At 46.8% G+C, this 8,868-nt stretch overlaps 1 long non-coding RNA gene across 1 annotated transcript; it reads right to left on the reverse strand.

Annotated features, from left to right (window-relative positions):
• Positions 1–7,347: 7,347 nt before the first annotated feature.
• LOC136288756 (uncharacterized) lies at positions 7,348–8,349 on the reverse strand. The gene is made up of 3 exons (XR_010720571.1): positions 8,210–8,349; positions 7,937–8,050; positions 7,348–7,539 (listed from the first exon to the last, which is right to left on the reverse strand). It is a non-coding gene; the product is annotated as an uncharacterized lncRNA (long non-coding RNA).
• Positions 8,350–8,868: the final 519 nt, after the last annotated feature.

Genomic DNA, 8,868 nt, shown 5'->3' on the forward strand with positions numbered 1-8,868 from the left:
AGCCAAACCCATGAAATAACACAGCCTGGGAAACAGGCTCAGTTGTGGTCCCTGACCCATCCGTTGATACCAGATTTGCAGGTGTGTTCCAGCAGACAGCCAGCATCCTCTAGGACAAACCTGATGATGTTGCCCACATGGAGGATGAGACATAGAGACCAGCACTGACACACTGTAGAAATTGAGGCTTTACTCCCAAATTTACTCCCAGTTCTGGAGTTTGTACTGATGCTTAAATATGAAGGGGTAATAAAACACTTTGAACATGAAGCAAATTTGAATTCAAGTGCAGGAAGAGGCTTACGTTCATATGACAAGCTAAAAATAGTGAAGAGGCCAGGCCATTCTCCAGCAATGAGCACAAGTATTAGTGAGAGCATCTAATAAATTAAATTATGGCATAATAAACAATGAATTAGCCACAAAATTACAATGGATTTTAAAATTCAGGTTAAAAATTCTTTTTAAACAGTTTTAGATTTTCCTGGCACTGTGAAATTTCTGTGTTTTAAAAAAGGGTAGAAACTTCTTCATGGGGGAAAACCAAATCCCTGCTGATGACTGGACTCAAATAGGTACCACTGCCCTACACAGGTCTGAAGTAACATCTCTCCCTGATTCTGCTTTGCCTCCTATCAGAGGAAGCTTAGCAAAGTATTAGATTTTCTTCTTGTCATTGACTGGATGGGGATAAATCCTTGTTTTACTCTACTTTACTTTACCTTCTGTGCATGGGCTTTAATTTGCTCTAACCTTTGCCACAGAGATGCTGCAAGGACCAAGTGCAGCATTACATACAAGATGTAAATAGTATCCCACTAAGCAACTGGCTGTGAACAGTGCAGGCAGCAGTGAGCAAGCTCTTTCCCATCGAATTCCTGTTGTGTTCCAGATGAGCTGTTTGGTGCAGGAGGTACAGCCCTGTGAAGCTCACCACATGTACACACATACCCTTTTCTGTTTCATCTTCAATGCTGACACCCTGTTCCTACAGTTGCAGAGGCTGGGATTTGTTTCAACGGTTTTAACTGGGCCACTGCTTGTTCCCAGTTTCCTGTCGCTTTGATCATGGTTTTCCAGCTCTCCTCAAGTAAGTTGTATCCTCCAAGGTGGATTTTCTCCTTTCCTGTGCTGGGCCAAAGCATCTAAGTGACCTTTGATTTTTTTTTTTTCTTCTTCCCCTTTTTTTTTTTCCCCTTTGGCTTTTTTGTTTTGTTTTGTTTTGTTTCTGACTCACCATATGTGAGATAATTGTGCCCACAGGAATTCCTTTCAGAGTACCTAAGCACAAAAGAAAAACACCCGGCCAGTTCTTTTTCTAGAGCAGTACAAACATTTCCTTAAACCTAAGTGTCTCAGGAGGGGCATTGACAGAAGGCTCCTTTCACCCAGAAAAGCCCACTCTGTGCTGAGCTGCTGATGAACCCTCAGCCTCCTCCTGCATTTTGACATCACTGGTGGAGCAAAACCTTTGCCAGTAAAAGCAGCCCGGTTCTTTGATTCCAACTTTATGACAATGGAAGGGAGGCCAGGGCCAATCATGCTGTGGTGGGGTTTATTAATGGAAAAGGGCAGTGGGAGCCAGTAACTCTTTGGCAACTTTGTTCCTTTGACTACTGTCCCCCTGCCTTGCACTTGATGGATGGAAAAACTGCATGCTCTCCTCTTCAGTGATAGCTTTCCCATGCTAATAATCTCCCCAGTAAGAAACGCTGGACTAACATTAGGAACTTGCACAGCTTGGGAAGGGCAAAACAGACCTTAAAACCACCCATCTGATTTGATGGCTGCAAGGAACCATGCTAAGAAAATATCCCTGTACTCTGAACTCATCTTATTAAGGGAATAAATCTGATTTCTTCTTTGAGCTCTCCTCCCCTGTGGTCTGAACTGCTAACCCCTCGGTTTTAATAGATGAGTTATGTCCCTGGACAATGACACAAAAATTTTAGTCCTATTTTCAGCATTTCCGAAGAAAATGGATTGTGATCTCTCCTCAGTTCTGTTTCAGAATGCTTCTGTCACTGCACTAACAAAAGGTGGGGTTGACAATTAGCTTATCAGGGGCTCATTTTTCCCAGGTTCAACATGTTTTTATGCTGAGGAAGGGGATTCTGTCTCTAAATCCCAGATTGTGGAAAGCACAGACAGGCATTGCTTTTCCCCCCTTCCCTCCTCTGTCACTAAAATTCCAGTAAATGCCTGGAACTTGTCCTCCAAAGCAAGAGCAATCCCCATTCCATGGACCACTGAAGAAGAACAGAGATAGGGGGACATGTGCTTTAGTGGCCAAGTCAGCTTTATGGAGGACCAAAATCAAAGTAAGGAGCAAGACAGGCCAGAGCTTGGCTGAAAGGTAAGAAAGAAGGGGGAAATGCCACTTCACTGGGAAAAAAAGATGGTAGGGGGCCTAAGTGCCTCTTTCTTGCTTTACCAACCACATCACAGAACAAGTTACAGCACAGAAGTTTTAGCCCTTCCCTCTCCACTTTGTGATCCAAAGCACTCTCAGTGCAGTCAGAAGTCACGCAGTCCTGGATGGTTGTTCATGGACCTTTGCTGGGCACCAACAAGAAGTCAAGCACATAAATTACACCCTGAGCAGAAAGCTCCTGAGCACACCTCCCAGGGAAGCCACAGAGGATATGAAGCTCCTGGCAGAAGAATTCTTCAGCACAGTCTAAGGCAATGTCAATAAAAATTCTGAAAGAGAGCAACTCCATAGGAGCCCATGCTTTAGGGCATACTTTGGGTGCGATGATTTTATTGGTGTTTGTAAAAAAAAAAAAAAAAAAAAAAAAAAAAAAAAAAAAAAAAAAAGAAAATAAAAAAGGAAGTATTTAATTTGAGCTAAACATCTCCAACATTTGTAGTTGTAGAATACAGATTTCAGAGCTATCCTTGCTAAGAGACTTTACAGATAAGAACACAACACTTTAGTCTTCTCTTTGTCTGACAACTAATACAACATCTCTCTCCCCAAAAGTGTGCAGCTTTAGATAACTAAATTCTTCTTATAAATGCATAGAAAATAAAACTTGGATTGAAATACAAGTTATTAATTGGTAATTGTGGGGGGTGAGGATGGTAACTGTTGAGGGATTTGGAATTTTTATGACATTGACCCAGATTCATAAGAAAAGTTTGACATATGTAGGGGGGCCGGGGGGGGGGGGGGGAGGTTTACAAAATATACAAGTGCTGATGTTCAAAATATGCTGTTCAAGTTTTTTATAGCATCTTGAAAACAGAATTTATAGACTGTTATTTAAATATCTTGGTTGTATAGACCTTGATAGCAGCCGGATTAATTTTTATATTTTTTTATAAGACAAAGAAGAACATGGCTGTGCATCCCAGCATGTGGGCAAGTTTGTCAAATACAAGACAGCAGCCAGAACAACAGGAAATCGAACAAGAAAGCCCAACTCCTGATTGGCAGAAGCACATTGACCTCTCCTTCATGTCACTGGGTTTAATACTCCAACTTCGCTGTAAAAGCTTCTTCCCCGAGCCCGGGTTCATAAACGTGTTAGTGGCCCTTGATGTTCCCAGTAGAGGACAGTAAGGAAAACACAGCCCTGAATAGCTCACATTGATTGCAGCAAATACAGAGCAGGAGGGTCAGAACCATTTCCCAGCCCAGAGCCTGTGCTTTAGAACTGAGCAGCTATTCATAGTCACTGGATCCTCTCCAAGCCCCGAGTGTAGATTTTCTTGTATCATCTTCGCAGAGGGGAATTGCGGTCCCCGATGCCTCCCGCTTGATTCGGATGGACTGTTTATTTGTTTAGTCCTGTAATGATATTATCCACAGGACTAGAGCCACACAGGGAGGATTAGGAATTCCCGGGGGAGAAGCCGTGTGTTTATTGCCCTGACAGCCCCGTGTGACACAAGCCAACAGTTATTTGTAGTTGTTCTTCCCCTCTGAAAACCTGGAGCATGCGGCGGTGGGGCGAAGGTGTCAGATTGATCTCGAAAAGGCTCAAGGCGAAGAGGCTGTCATAGGGAAAGTGGCCGGATTATCCTGCTAAAAACTCTTTGCTCAACTACCTACAAACCGCTTTGCATCTGGATGTTTTGAATGCAAATCACGGGTGGGGGAATATCAAAGACCAAAGTCTTTAAAACATTGATAAGACTCTCAAACCTGTGCATTCAATCTGCCTTTCAAGAGCATTTAATAAGCCATGCAACTCGGATTTTAGCTGGCTTTAAAAAAAAAAAAAAAAAAAAAAAAAAAAAAAAAAAAAAAAAAAAAGCCCTGCATTTTAAAAACAACAAATAAAAAAGCACCGGCACAAAAAGCTCTTGCAAGTATGTGCATAAACCCAGAGAAAGGGGAAGAGGGGCCAAGGGGGAGGAAGAAGGTTGTTGGGTTGGGGTTTTCTTCCTATTATTTTTTCTTTGTAAAAAAAAATCCTTTCCTATTCTAATAAATATTTAATCATGGAAAGGGGGGAAAAGGCCAAAAGTAACAAAGAACTGTAGGTTGTTTAGATTGCTTGGGAACTCCCTCTTTGCAGCTGACCATTGCTACGTGTAGGTTAATTTCCACATGGAGCTGGAGAAATTCTATCCCCGGTTTGTGAAGTGTGGGTCAGCCGAAGCATGTTAATCTGTTTAGCATGTGTGCTTCGTGGAGGTGCCAGACCACCGCCGTGCAAGAGCAAAAGCAGCAGCAACCATAGTCCTTAGGGGTAGTTAATAAAGACTTCGAGGGAAACAAGTTTATAAAGGTTTCAGTTCGTGCAACGTGCCAGCTTTGGACATTTCAGGCTTCCAGCCCCGCGGATCAGAAAGCTGAGAAATCCCTGGGAAATTTATCGCAGCCCTTGAAGGCGAAGCGCAGGTGACGCAGCCTGCTCACCTTCCCTGGGGAAGAGCGGGAAGGGCCGCAGCGCTGCTGCTTCTCCCCGTGAAAAAGGGGGCACCGGCTGAGTCTCCTCAACACTCCCGGGGCACCCTGAGCGCCCGCAGCCCCTCTCACAGGTGAATTTTCGCTGCTTTGAGTAGATAGAGATGGTTTTGGGACCTGTGTTGTAACCTGCACCTTTCCCGATGCAGATCCTCACACCCAGCTGGAGGTTTTGAGACTAGTACGAGCAGCTGAATGAGATAATAGCGAATAAAACTCCGTGGGCTCATAGCTACAACCCCCCACAAGGCAGACTAATCAACGTCTCGTCCTGCGCTCGGGGATGAGCTGCGAGACATGTGGCGCTCGGGCTGACACGCCACTTCTCTCTCATCATTTTTTTTCCTTTGAAACTCTAGGCACTTATTAAAGCATTTTTAAATAATCAAAATATTTGCTGATGAGTATTTATTTTGACAAGGGTTTTGGTTTGGCTTTCGACTTTTCCGTTAAACTATATAGACTGCAGCATTAATCTGCTATAAAACCAAATGTGGTTGAGATTATTCTGCCTCGACGCCGGATTTCAGTCATTCGGGAGAAGTTTTTCAAGTGGATGAAATGAACAGTCGCAAATAGATCTCGTTCCATTTTCCAGCGTGCTTTGCCACGTGTTCTTCGGAGCCAAAGGAAGGCGGGCACTGATCGACAGGAAAAGTATCCCGAAAGCAGATATATACCGTCGTCGTATCCTGGAAATAAGGACATTCGTATGTGACAGTGGTGTCGCTGTCCTCGCCGTGTTTAAAGCGGCCAAGAGGGCGCTGCACGTCGAGGTTCAGAAGAAGCCACGAACTGGGTTTAGTCTGGCCAGTCCCAGTAATCCGGAACGGAATTGCACCACCCCGGAGGAGTTCTGGTGCCCAGACCCGAGAAGGAACCATCAGTTTGGACAATCTCCAACCAAGGAGAATCTCCGTCCAGACCCCCAAGACAAGGCGTTTTTGTGACCCCAGGCCTTGAGCGCTCGTTTCTGCTGCTTAATGCATCGACGGAGATAAGATCACAAGTAGCGGGACAGAGACAGAAGCAGCGGCGATATAAACGCCTGGAGAAGCTTCTGCCTGCTCTCCTGGTGCCCGGCACACCCGACTCCCAGCCGTTCTTCCAGTAATATAATACGCATGTGTGCACTATTTCGCTTGTTTCTTCTTCCCTCGCAGGGAGCACTGGCAGTGGTCACCCTCGAGTCGGGGTCGGGGTCGGGCTCCTCCCAGCAGATCCAGCTCCCTCCAAGAGACGAGGGTCTGCATCAAAAAAAGCCTCCTATTAGGTCTCCCGGCCTTTCCTGACATCTTCAGTAGTTTACTTTCCCCTGCAAAGCTGGCTTTTTTCTTTTTTAACTTAAATATTCTGGCTGTTTAGTTGGTTGGTACGTGAGCAATTTTTGCTGTCTGTTGTTTTACTGCCTTGCACGCACTTTTCTCATTACGTTTTTTTATTAAAGCTGAAATAATCGGTCGAGACCTAAACTGTGAGGTACCTTTTGTGCTGGAACTCCTTGCCCCCACTGCCACCTGTAGTGACAGAGGGCACTTATGGTCACTTTATGGTCACACGGGCGGCAGCTGCATGGCTTGACGCTGCTCCTGAAACCAACCCAATACGTCAGTAAAACACACTGACGCTGACATCGAGCATCCTTGGGCCGAGATGTACAGGGGGAAAGTGCCACCTGTTTCAGAACAGGATATCCCTTCCAGTTATAATGCTGGCGGAGTCAACATATGCACACACACACAGATGTTTTAAAAATTTTCCGGGGGGTGGGGGAAAAAAAAATGCTCTCTGCTTTCTCCGCTGTAATCTTTTACAAAATGTTTTTTTCTTGAGGACTCTCGGGAAGGGGGGGTGGGGAGGATGGGGGAGAGAGGGGAGATAGTGCCCCTGAATTACCCCTGAAATCTCACTGTCGATTAACGTGAGAAACTCTTGTCTGTTTAGGTCTTTTAATGCTCTGAAGCCCTGTCCTTCTCGAGGGGAAGCAGAGAGCTCTCCTCAACCACTGCTCCTTGTCCTGGGCAGGCCTGTTCTGGCTCCTCCAGCCGGGCACGGAGCACGTGGGGAGATGACATCGTCATTTCAAGCCACTAAAATCCTTCTTATTGCTCTAACGATCTACAGCCTATTTTCTTCCTTCGAAGGATCCAGTAAGACCTATTCTGTTAGAAGCAGCCGCTGTCTATTCTGATCGCAGGCCAAGTAAGACTCCTTCCCGGGGAAGTTTAACAATGAGTTTCAGAGAAACGTGTGTATTCTGCGCTTGAAATACACCCCTGGTCAGAAACCCGGGCATTCCTGGTGCGGCAGCTCTGCTCCCGGTCATCTGCGCTTTTTTTGAGCAAGGGACTACCGCTTTCACTTCGCTCAGCAACGCCAAATCAGGAAAACGAGCCTGCATGAATAATCGCGATAATTTAATGGCCTCTGACTGGCAGACCCGTTACATCCAGTCGGTCTTTTCGGAGACCAGGGGCATAGCATAGTTCTGTGCAGACGCCAGGTTGGCTTTCCAGCGATAAGGAAAGTCCAGCCGCCTTCTCGCCCGCCCTGATGCAGCCGCAGCGGCAGCGGGGATGGAACTGTGCGGACGGCGAAGGTCCACGCTCAAAGAAAACCTGCACGGAGGGGGACAGGCAGTGTGACCAAGGCTCCTGGGGGCCGTTGCAGAGCGGGTGCTGGGTCGGGGAGCTCCCCAGACACGATGCCCCGAGCATCCCTCACTCCGACGCGAGGGCGCAGCCACCCACACGCGGAGAGCGAGACGAGAGGGGCGCGGAGCCACTCAGCCTTGAGAAGGGTAATTCCGAACCTGGTGGGGAGCACCGATGCATTTTAGAGGAGAGGCAGAGTGCCGAAACTGGGAAATCCTTCTCCGCCCGTGCCGAGACGAGAGGACGGGAGCCTTGCGCACGTGGAATGGCCAAAGAGCCAACAACTCCCCCCAAACTACCCGAAAACCCCCCAATTCGGGGTAACCGCCCCACAAATAACATCAAAACCCCAAAATTTTACCAGATCCCCAGATGCATGGGCTCTCGAAACAGTCCGACAACACCGAAATGTCGAGTGGGAAGCACCCGCATGGTGACCATTCTGCTGGGACGCTCCACTCCCTGGGCAACAAGGCTGAAAAAAAAAAAAAAAAAACCAAAGAAACGACAACAAAACAAACGAAAGGTCTGCACAACGCAAAACAACGATACAAAAAGACCAAACCAAACAAAAAAAAAAAAAAACAACCAAGAAAAACAACAGAAAAAACCCCTGCCCCGCCAAATAACCCACCCGCCTCAAAATCAGGACGTGGAATTAGGATTTCACAGGAGGCAGGGCAGACGCGCATCAGTGTCCATGAACAGGGCGGGAGGTCGATACAAGCCTTCCTGAGCCTCTAGAAAGCCCGCGGGGCTCCTTCTTGCCGGCTGGCTCCGCACGGGAGCAACAGGCGGGTCCCACCTCCTCGGTTTTACCCAGAGGATTTCCGCGACAGGACGCGGCTGGTTCCGCTCCCTCGGCCGGCACCAGGCCCGCTCGCCGCGGTTCCTGCACCCCTCGGGACGAACAGAATTACAACACGCAGTTCCCCGGGCCAATAAAACCCCCCAGCTCGACGCAGAGTAGGCTTCCCCCTTTAGAAGCTTTCCACGTGTGAAGAGGTATTTGGGCTGTCTCCGAAATAATAAATCCCAACAGCAGACAATAAAATTTACTATCACAGGAGTAACAGAAGCCTAAAAAATTCCGAACATATTCCCTGAACAAATAACATAATCCCTGGCACACTAGAACACATGGTTTGCTTCAAACATGTTTCATTTTGTCATCGCATTGAGTGTACAGTATTTCTCTTTGGGTGCAAGAGTGATTGATATCTTTGGAAGAATTGTTTGCAAGAACATGAAAGTTGCCAAAGCAAACACGTTGGAGGGAAGTGTGCAGAAGGG

Source organism: Chamaea fasciata, unplaced genomic scaffold, assembly GCF_029207755.1.
Source record: "Chamaea fasciata isolate MVZ Bird 193981 ecotype frontalis unplaced genomic scaffold, bChaFas1.0.hap1 SCAF_4, whole genome shotgun sequence".
Classification (NCBI taxonomy): Eukaryota; Metazoa; Chordata; class Aves; order Passeriformes; family Sylviidae; genus Chamaea; species Chamaea fasciata.